Raw genomic sequence first — 12449 nt, 5'->3', positions numbered from 1 at the left:
GTTATCCATGTAGCTGTACCATGATAGATGTCTGTTATTCATGTAGCTGTACCATGATAGATGTCTGTTATCCATGTAGCTGTACCATGATAGATGTCTGTCTGTTATCCATGTAGCTGTACCATGATAGATGTCTGTTATCCATGTAGCTGTACCATGATAGATGTCTGTCTGTTATCCATGTAGCTGTACCATGATAGATGTCTGTTATCCATGTAGCTGTTCCATGATAGATGTCTGTCTGTTATCCATGTAGCTGTACCATGATAGATGTCTGTTATCCATGTAGCTGTTCCATGATAGATATCTGTCTGTTATCCATGTAGCTGTACCATGATAGATGTCTGTTATCCATGTAGCTGTACCATGATAGATGTCTGTTATCCATGTAGCTGTTCCATGATAGATGTCTGTCTCTTATCCATGTAGCTGTACCATGATAGATGTCTGTTATCCATGTAGCTGTACCATGATAGATGTCTGTTATCCATGTAGCTGTACCATGATAGATGTCTGTTATCCATGTAGCTGTACCATGATAGATGTCTGTCTGTTATCCATGTAGCTGTACCATGATAGATGTCTGTTATCCATGTAGCTGTTCCCATGATAGATGTCTGTCTGTTATCCATGTAGCTGTACCATGATAGATGTCTGTCTGTTATCCATGTAGCTGTACCATGATAGATGTATGTTATCTATGTAGCTGTACCATGATAGATGTCTGTTATCCATGTAGCTGTACCATGATAGATGTCTGTTATCCATGTAGCTGTACCATGATAGATGTCTGTTATCCATGTAGCTGTACCATGATAGATGTCTGTCTGTTATCCATGTAGCTGTACCATGATAGATGTATGTTATCCATGTAGCTGTACCATGATAGATGTCTGTTATCCATGTAGCTGTACCATGATAGATGTCTGTTATCCATGTAGCTGTACCATGATAGATGTATGTTATCAATGTAGCTGTACCATGATAGATGTCTGTTATCCATGTAGCTGTACCATGATAGATGTCTGTTATCCATGTAGCTGTACCATGATAGATGTCTGTCTGTTATCCATGTAGCTGTACCATGATAGATGTCTGTCTGTTATCCATGTAGCTGTACCATGATAGATGTCTGTTATCTATGTAGCTGTACCATGATAGATGTCTGTTATCCATGTAGCTGTACCATGATAGATGTCTGTCTATTATCCATGTAGCTGTACCATGATAGATGTCTGTTATCCATGTAGCTGTACCATGATAGATGTCTGTTATCCATGTAGCTGTACCATGATAGATGTCTGTCTGTTATCCATGTAGCTGTACCATGATAGATGTCTGTTATCCATGTAGCTGTTCCCATGATAGATGTCTGTCTGTTATCCATGTAGCTGTACCATGATAGATGTCTGTCTGTTATCCATGTAGCTGTACCATGATAGATGTCTGTTATCTATGTAGCTGTACCATGATAGATGTCTGTTATCCATGTAGCTGTACCATGATAGATGTATGTTATCCATGTAGCTGTACCATGATAGATGTCTGTTATCCATGTAGCTGTACCATGATAGATGTCTGTTATCCATGTAGCTGTACCATGATAGATGTCTGTTATCCATGTAGCTGTACCATGATAGATGTCTGTTATCCATGTAGCTGTACCATGATAGATGTCTGTTATCTATGTAGCTGTACCATGATAGATGTCTGTTATCCATGTAGCTGTACCATGATAGATGTCTGTCTATTATCCATGTAGCTGTACCATGATAGATGTCTGTTATCCATGTAGCTGTACCATGATAGATGTCTGTCTGTTATCCATGTAGCTGTACCATGATAGATGTCTGTCTGTTATCTATGTAGCTGTACCATGATAGATGTCTGTTATCCATGTAGCTGTACCATGATAGATGTCTGTTATCCATGTAGCTGTACCATGATAGATGTCTGTTATCCATGTAGCTGTACCATGATAGATGTCTGTCTGTTATCCATGTAGCTGTACCATGATAGATGTCTGTCTGTTATCTATGTAGCTGTACCATGATAGATGTCTGTTATCCATGTAGCTGTACCATGATAGATGTCTGTTATCCATGTAGCTGTACCATGATAGATGTCTGTTATCCATGTAGCTGTACCATGATAGATGTCTGTTATCCATGTAGCTGTACCATGATAGATGTCTGTTATCCATGTAGCTGTACCATGATAGATGTCTATTATCCATGTAGCTGTACCATGATAGATGTCTGTTATCTATGTAGCTGTACCATGATAGATGTCTGTTATCCATGTAGCTGTACCATGATAGATGTCTGTCTATTATCCATGTAGCTGTACCATGATAGATGTCTGTTATCCATGTAGCTGTACCATGATAGATGTCTGTTATCCATGTAGCTGTTCCCATGATAGATGTCTGTCTGTTATCCATGTAGCTGTACCATGATAGATGTCTGTCTGTTATCCATGTAGCTGTACCATGATAGATGTCTGTTATCTATGTAGCTGTACCATGATAGATGTCTGTTATCCATGTAGCTGTACCATGATAGATGTATGTTATCCATGTAGCTGTACCATGATAGATGTCTGTTATCCATGTAGCTGTACCATGATAGATGTCTGTTATCCATGTAGCTGTACCATGATAGATGTCTGTTATCCATGTAGCTGTACCATGATAGATGTCTGTTATCCATGTAGCTGTACCATGATAGATGTCTGTTATCTATGTAGCTGTACCATGATAGATGTCTGTTATCCATGTAGCTGTACCATGATAGATGTCTGTCTGTTATCCATGTAGCTGTACCATGATAGATGTCTGTTATCCATGTAGCTGTACCATGATAGATGTCTGTCTGTTATCCATGTAGCTGTACCATGATAGATGTCTGTCTGTTATCTATGTAGCTGTACCATGATAGATGTCTGTTATCCATGTAGCTGTACCATGATAGATGTCTGTTATCCATGTAGCTGTACCATGATAGATGTCTGTTATCCATGTAGCTGTACCATGATAGATGTCTGTTATCCATGTAGCTGTACCATGATAGATGTCTGTTATCCATGTAGCTGTACCATGATAGATGTCTGTTATCCATGTAGCTGTACCATGATAGATGTCTGTTATCTATGTAGCTGTACCATGATAGATGTCTGTTATCCATGTAGCTGTACCATGATAGATGTCTGTCTATCCATGTAGCTGTACCATGATAGATGTCTGTTATCCATGTAGCTGTACCATGATAGATGTCTGTCTGTTATCCATGTAGCTGTACCATGATAGATGTCTGTCTGTTATCCATGTAGCTGTACCATGATAGATGTCTGTTATCCATGTAGCTGTACCATGATAGATGTCTGTTATCCATGTAGCTGTACCATGATAGATGTCTGTCTGTTATCCATGTAGCTGTACCATGATAGATGTCTGTCTGTTATCTATGTAGCTGTACCATGATAGATGTCTGTTATCCATGTAGCTGTACCATGATAGATGTCTGTTATCCATGTAGCTGTACCATGATAGATGTCTGTTATCCATGTAGCTGTACCATGATAGATGTCTGTCTGTTATCCATGTAGCTGTACCATGATAGATGTCTGTTATCCATGTAGCTGTTCCATGATAGATGTCTGTCTGTTATCCATGTAGCTGTACCATGATAGATGTCTGTTATCCATGTAGCTGTACCATGATAGATATCTGTCTGTTATCCATGTAGCTGTACCATGATAGATGTCTGTTATCCATGTAGCTGTACCATGATAGATGTCTGTTATCCATGTAGCTGTTCCATGATAGATGTATGTCTGTTATCCATGTAGCTGTACCATGATAGATGTCTGTTATCTATGTAGCTGTACCATGATAGATGTCTGTTATCCATGTAGCTGTACCATGATAGATGTCTGTCTATTATCCATGTAGCTGTACCATGATAGATGTCTGTTATCCATGTAGCTGTACCATGATAGATGTCTGTTATCCATGTAGCTGTACCATGATAGATGTCTATTATCCATGTAGCTGTACCATGATAGATGTCTGTTATCCATGTAGCTGTACCATGATAGATGTCTGTCTGTTATCCATGTAGCTGTACCATGATAGATGTCTGTCTGTTATCCATGTAGCTGTACCATGATAGATGTCTGTTATCCATGTAGCTGTACCATGATAGATGTCTGTTATCCATGTAGCTGTACCATGATAGATGTCTGTTATCCATGTAGCTGTACCATGATAGATGTCTGTTATCCATGTAGCTGTACCATGATAGATGTCTATTATCCATGTAGCTGTACCATGATAGATGTCTGTTATCCATGTAGCTGTACCATGATAGATGTCTGTTATCCATGTAGCTGTACCATGATAGATGTCTGTTATCCATGTAGCTGTACCATGATAGATATCTGTCTGTTATCCATGTAGCTGTACCATGATAGATGTCTGTTATCCATGTAGCTGTTCCATGATAGATGTCTGTCTGTTATCCATGTAGCTGTACCATGATAGATGTCTGTTATCCATGTAGCTGTTCCATGATAGATATCTGTCTGTTATCCATGTAGCTGTACCATGATAGATGTCTGTTATCCATGTAGCTGTACCATCATAGATGTCTGTTATCCATGTAGCTGTTCCATGATATATGGCTGTCTCTTATCCATGTAGCTGTACCATGATAGATGTCTGTTATCCATGTAGCTGTACCATGATAGATGTCTGTTATCCATGTAGCTGTACCATGATAGATGTCTGTTATCCATGTAGCTGTACCATGATAGATGTCTGTCTGTTATCCATGTAGCTGTACCATGATAGATGTCTGTTATCCATGTAGCTGTACCATGATAGATGTCTGTCTGTTATCCATGTAGCTGTACCATGATAGATGTCTGTCTGTTATCCATGTAGCTGTACCATGATAGATGTCTGTTATCTATGTAGCTGTACCATGATAGATGTCTGTTATCCATGTAGCTGTACCATGATAGATGTCTGTTATCCATGTAGCTGTACCATGATAGATGTCTGTTATCCATGTAGCTGTACCATGATAGATGTCTGTCTGTTATCCATGTAGCTGTACCATGATAGATGTCTGTTATCCATGTAGCTGTACCATGATAGATGTCTGTTATCCATGTAGCTGTACCATGATAGATGTCTGTTATCCATGTAGCTGTACCATGATAGATGTCTGTTATCCATGTAGCTGTACCATGATAGATGTCTGTCTGTTATCCATGTAGCTGTACCATGATAGATATCTGTCTGTTATCTATGTAGCTGTACCATGATAGATGTCTGTTATCCATGTAGCTGTTCCATGATAGATGTCTGTCTGTTATCCATGTAGCTGTACCATGATAGATGTCTGTTATCCATGTAGCTGTACCATGATAGATGTCTGTTATCCATGTAGCTGTACCATGATAGATGTCTGTTATCCATGTAGCTGTACCATGATAGATGTCTGTTATCCATGTAGCTGTACCATGATAGATGTCTGTTATCCATGTAGCTGTACCATGATAGATGTCTGTTATCCATGTAGCTGTACCATGATAGATGTCTGTTATCCATGTAGCTGTACCATGATAGATGTCTGTTATCCATGTAGCTGTACCATGATAGATGTCTGTCTGTTATCCATGTAGCTGTACCATGATAGATGTCTGTCTGTTATCCATGTAGCTGTACCATGATAGATGTCTGTCTGTTATCCATGTAGCTGTACCATGATAGATGTCTGTTATCCATGTAGCTGTACCATGATAGATGTCTGTCTATTATCCATGTAGCTGTACCATGATAGATGTCTGTTATCCATGTAGCTGTACCATGATAGATGTCTGTCTGTTATCCATGTAGCTGTACCATGATAGATGTCTGTAGCTGTACCATGATAGATGTCTGTTATCCATGTAGCTGTACCATGATAGATGTCTGTTTTCAATGTAGCTGTACCATGATATATGTCTGTTATCCATGTAGCTGTACCATGATAGATGTATGTCTGTTATCCATGTAGCTGTACCATGATAGATGTATGTCTGTTATCCATGTAGCTGTACCATGATAGATGTCTGTTATCCATGTAGCTGTACCATGATAGATGTCTGTTATCTATGTAGCTGTACCATGATAGATGTCTGTTATCCATGTAGCTGTACCATGATAGATGTCTGTCTATTATCCATGTAGCTGTACCATGATAGATGTCTGTTATCCATGTAGCTGTACCATGATAGATGTCTGTTATCCATGTAGCTGTACCATGATAGATGTCTGTTATCCATGTAGCTGTACCATGATAGATGTCTGTTATCCATGTAGCTGTACCATGATAGATGTCTGTCTGTTATCCATGTAGCTGTACCATGATAGATGTCTGTTATCCATGTAGCTGTACCATGATAGATGTCTGTCTGTTATCCATGTAGCTGTACCATGATAGATGTCTGTTATCCATGTAGCTGTACCATGATAGATGTCTGTTATCCATGTAGCTGTACCATGATAGATGTCTGTTATCCATGTAGCTGTACCATGATAGATGTCTGTCTGTTATCCATGTAGCTGTACCATGATAGATGTCTGTTATCCATGTAGCTGTACCATGATAGATGTCTGTTATCCATGTAGCTGTACCATGATAGATGTCTGTTATCCATGTAGCTGTACCATGATAGATGTCTGTTATCCATGTAGCTGTACCATGATAGATGTCTGTTATCCATGTAGCTGTACCATGATAGATGTCTGTCTGTTATCCATGTAGCTGTACCATGATAGATGTCTGTTATCCATGTAGCTGTACCATGATAGATGTCTGTTATCCATGTAGCTGTACCATGATAGATGTCTGTCTGTTATCCATGTAGCTGTACCATGATAGATGTCTGTTATCCATGTAGCTGTATCCATGATAGATGTCTGTTATCCATGTAGCTGTACCATGATAGATGTCTGTCTATCCATGTAGCTGTACCATGATAGATGTCTGTTATCCATGTAGCTGTACCATGATAGATGTCTGTTATCCATGTAGCTGTACCATGATAGATGTCTGTTATCCATGTAGCTGTACCATGATAGATGTATGTCTGTTATCCATGTAGCTGTACCATGATAGATATCTGTCTGTTATCTATGTAGCTGTACCATGATAGATGTCTGTTATCCATGTAGCTGTACCATGATAGATGTCTGTTATCTATGTAGCTGTACCATGATAGATGCCTGTTATCAATGTAGCTGTACCATGATAGATGTCTGTCTGTTATCCATGTAGCTGTACCATGATAGATGTCTGTTATCCATGTAGCTGTACCATGATAGATGTCTGTTATCCATGTAGCTGTACCATGATAGATGTCTGTTATCCATGTAGCTGTACCATGATAGATGTCTGTCTGTTATCCATGTAGCTGTACCATGATAGATGTCTGTTATCCATGTAGCTGTACCATGATAGATGTCTGTCTGTTATCCATGTAGCTGTACCATGATAGATGTCTGTCTGTTATCCATGTAGCTGTACCATGATAGATGTATGTCTGTTATCCATGTAGCTGTACCATGATAGATGTCTGTTATCCATGTAGCTGTACCATGATAGATGTCTGTTATCCATGTAGCTGTACCATGATAGATGTCTGTTATCCATGTAGCTGTACCATGATAGATGTCTGTTATCCATGTAGCTGTACCATGATAGATGTCTGTCTGTTATCCATGTAGCTGTACCATGATAGATGTCTGTTATCCATGTAGCTGTACCATGATAGATGTCTGTTATCCATGTAGCTGTACCATGATAGATGTCTGTATGTTATCTATGTAGCTGTACCATGATAGATGTCTGTTATCCATGTAGCTGTACCATGATAGATGTCTGTTATTCATGTAGCTGTTCCATGATAGATGTCTGTCTGTTATCCATGCAGCTGTACCATGATAGATGTCTGTTATCCATGTAGCTGTACCATGATAGATGTCTGTTATCCATGTAGCTGTACCATGATAGATGTCTGTTATCCATGTAGCTGTACCATGATAGATGTCTGTTATCCATGTAGCTGTACCATGATAGATGTCTGTTATCCATGTAGCTGTACCATGATAGATGTCTGTTATCCATGTAGCTGTACCATGATAGATGTCTGTTATCCATGTAGCTGTACCATGATAGATGTCTGTTATCCATGTAGCTGTACCATGATAGATGTCTGTTATCCATGTAGCTGTACCATGATAGATGTCTGTCTGTTATCCATGTAGCTGTACCATGATAGATGTCTGTCTGTTATCCATGTAGCTGTACCATGATAGATGTCTGTCTGTTATCCATGTAGCTGTACCATGATAGATGTCTGTTATCCATGTAGCTGTACCATGATAGATGTCTGTCTATTATCCATGTAGCTGTACCATGATAGATGTCTGTTATCCATGTAGCTGTACCATGATAGATGTCTGTCTGTTATCCATGTAGCTGTACCATGATAGATGTCTGTCTGTTATCCATGTAGCTGTACCATGATAGATGTCTGTTATCCATGTAGCTGTACCATGATAGATGTCTGTTATCAATGTAGCTGTACCATGATATATGTCTGTTATCCATGTAGCTGTACCATGATAGATGTATGTCTGTTATCCATGTAGCTGTACCATGATAGATGTCTGTTATCCATGTAGCTGTACCATGATGTATGTCTGTTATCCATGTAGCTGTACCATGATAGATATCTGTCTGTTATCTATGTAGCTGTACCATGATAGATGTCTGTTATCCATGTAGCTGTACCATGATAGATGTCTGTTATCCATGTAGCTGTACCATGATAGATATCTGTTATCCATGTAGCTGTACCATGATAGATATCTGTCTGTTATCCATGTAGCTGTACCATGATAGATGTCTGTTATCCATGTAGCTGTACCATGATAGATGTCTGTTATCCATGTAGCTGTACCATGATAGATGTCTGTCTGTTATCCATGTAGCTGTACCATGATAGATGTCTGTTATCTATGTAGCTGTACCATGGTAGATGTCTGTTATCCACGTAGCTGTACCATGATAGATGTCTGTCTGTTATCCATGTAGCTGTACCATGATAGATGTCTATTATCCATGTAGCTGTACCATGATAGATGTCTGTTATCCATGTAGCTGTACCATGATAGATGTCTGTTATCCATGTAGCTGTACCATGATAGATGTCTGTTATCCATGTAGCTGTACCATGATAGATGTCTGTTATCCATGTAGCTGTACCATGATAGATGTCTGTTATCCATGTAGCTGTACCATGATAGATGTCTGTTATCCATGTAGCTGTACCATGATAGATGTCTGTCTGTTATCCATGTAGCTGTACCATGATAGATGTCTGTTATCCATGTAGCTGTTCCATGATAGATGTCTGTCTGTTATCCATGTAGCTGTACCATGATAGATGTCTGTTATCCATGTAGCTGTACCATGATAGATGTCTGTTATCAATGTAGCTGTACCATGATAGATGTCTGTCTGTTATCCATGTAGCTGTACCATGATAGATGTCTGTCTGTTATCCATGTAGCTGTACCATGATAGATGTCTGTCTGTTATCCATGTAGCTGTACCATGATAGATGTCTGTCTGTTATCCATGTAGCTGTACCATGATAGATGTCTGTTATCCATGTAGCTGTACCATGATAGATGTCTGTTATCCATGTAGCTGTACCATGATAGATGTCTATTATCCATGTAGCTGTACCATGATAGATGTCTGTTATCCATGTAGCTGTACCATGATAGATGTCTGTTATCCATGTAGCTGTACCATGATAGATATCTGTCTGTTATCCATGTAGCTGTACCATGATAGATGTCTGTCTGTTATCTATGTAGCTGTACCATGATAGATGTCTGTCTGTTATCCATGTAGCTGTACCATGATAGATGTCTGTTATCCATGTAGCTGTACCATGATAGATGTCTGTTATCTATGTAGCTGTACCATGATAGATGTCTGTTATCCATGTAGCTGTACCATGATAGATGTCTGTTATCCATGTAGCTGTACCATGATAGATGTCTGTTATCCATGTAGCTGTACCATTCATGTACCATGAAGATTCAACCTCATAGTTTGGAAATAAATATGAACACAGGAAAATTACGTGTTTGACTTTACTGGGCCTCATTATTAGACTTTGCCACCCCATAGTGTATGAATAAAATCATAATTAGACTTTGCCACCCCATAGTGGAGCTGATGCTTTCAAGGAGCGGGACACTAATCCGGACGCTTATAAGAAATCCCGCTCTGCCCTCAGACGAACCATCAAACAGGTAAAGCGTCAATACAGGACTAAGACTGAATCTTACTACACCGGCTCTGATGCTCGTCGGATGTGGCAGGGCTTGAAAACTATTTCGGACTACAAAGGGAGACCCAGCCACAAGCTGCCTAGTGACGCGAGCCCACCAGACGAGCCTTTTATGCTCGCTTCGAGGCAAGCAACACTGAAGCATGCATGAGAGCATCAGCTGTTCTGGATGACTGTGTGATCAGGCTCACCGTAGCCACTGTGGGAGAGTCCTTTAAACAGGTCAACATTCACAAAGCCACAGGGCCAGACGGATTACAAGGACGTGTACTCAAAGCATGCACAGAGGAAGAGGCAAGTTTCTTCACTGACATTTTCAGCTTCTCCCTGGCCGAGTCTATAATACCTACATGTTTCAAACAGACCACCATAGTCCCTGTGCCCAAGAAAGGTAACTTTCCTAAATGATTGCTGCCCCGTAGCACTCACGTCTGTAGCCATGAAGTACTTTGAAAGGCTGGTCATGGCTCACAACACCATCATGCCAGAAACACCCACTCAAATGTGCGTACTGCCCCAACAGATCCACAGATGACACAATCTCAATCGCACTCCAAACTGCCCTTTACCACCTGGACAAAAGGAACACCTATGTGAGAATGGTGTTCATTAACTTCTCTAGGGTAAGATGCAGCATTGGGAATTTTGGATGAAAAGCGTGCCCAAATTAAACTTCCTGCTACTCTGCCATAAAAGCTAGAATATGCATATAATTAGTCGATTTGGATAGAAAACACTCAAGTTTCTAAAACTGTTTGAATGATGTCTGTGAGTATAACAGAACTCATATGGCAGGAAAAAACCAGGAGGTGGGAAATCTGAGGTTTGTAGTTTTTCGACTCTTCGAATACACAGTGTCTATGGGGTCATGTTACACTTCCTAAGGCTTCCACTAGATGTCAACAGTCTTTAGAAACTTCTTTGATGCTTCTACTGTGAAGTGGGGCCAAATGAGAGGGGAATGAGTCATAGGTCTGCCAGCAGCTATATTTCTGATTTTTGTGACTCCTCTCTTTGGCTGGAAAAATGGTTGTGTTTTTCTGTGACTTGGCTCTGACCATAATCGTTTGGTTTGCTTTCGTCGTAAAGCCTTTTTGATATCGGACACTGTGACTGGATTTACAACAAGTATATCTTTAAAATGGTGTTAAATACTTATATGTTTTAGGAATTTTAATTATGGGATTTCTGTTGTTTTGAATTTGGCGCCCTGCAGTTTCACTGGCTGTTGACAGGTGGGACGCTACCGTCCCACGTATCCTAGAGAGGTTAACTACAGCTCAGCGTTCAACACCATAGTGCCCTCAAAGCTCATCACTAAGCTAAGAACCCTGGGAATAAACACCTCCCTCTGCAACTGGATCCTGGACTTCCTGACGGGCTGTCCCCAGGTGGTGAGGGTAGGCAACAACACATCTGCCACGCTGATCCTCAACACTGGGGCCCCTCAGAGGTGCGTGCTTAGTCTCCTCCTGTACTCCCTGTTTACCCACGACTGTGTGGCCAAACACGACTCCCAACACCGACAACGATGAGACAACCTATAGGGAAGAGGTCAAAGACCTGGCTGTGTGGTGCCAGGACAACAACCTTTACCTCAATGTGAGCAAGACAAAGGAGCTGATCGTGGACTGCAGGAAAATCAAATCAAACCAAATCAAAATGTATTTGTCACATACACATGGTTAGCAGATGTTAATGCGAATGTAGCGAAATGCTTGTGCTTCTAGTTCCGACAATGCAGTAATAACCAACAAGTAATCTAACTAACAATTACAAAACTACTGTCTTATACACAGTGTAAGGGGATAAAGAATATGTACATAAGTATATATGAATGAGTGATGGTACAGAGCAGCATAGGCAAGATACAGTAGATGGTATCGAGTACAGTATATACATATGAGATGAGTATGTAAACAAAGTGGCATAGTTAATGATGTGGCTAGTGATACATGTATTACATAAGGATGCAGTCGATGATATAGTGTACAGTATATACGTATGCATATGAGATGAATAATGTA

At 40.1% G+C, this 12449-nt stretch overlaps 1 pseudogene; it reads left to right on the top strand.

Moving 5' to 3' along the window:
• LOC115126862 (GDNF family receptor alpha-4-like) overlaps nt 1-12449 on the top strand; it is a 195720-nt pseudogene that overhangs the window by 72503 nt on the left and 110768 nt on the right.

Source organism: Oncorhynchus nerka, linkage group LG18 (assembly GCF_034236695.1).
Source record: "Oncorhynchus nerka isolate Pitt River linkage group LG18, Oner_Uvic_2.0, whole genome shotgun sequence".
Lineage (NCBI taxonomy): Eukaryota > Metazoa > Chordata > Actinopteri > Salmoniformes > Salmonidae > Oncorhynchus > Oncorhynchus nerka.
The sequence above is the reverse complement of the archived record's forward strand: the minus strand, read 5'-3'. Positions and strand labels throughout refer to the sequence as shown.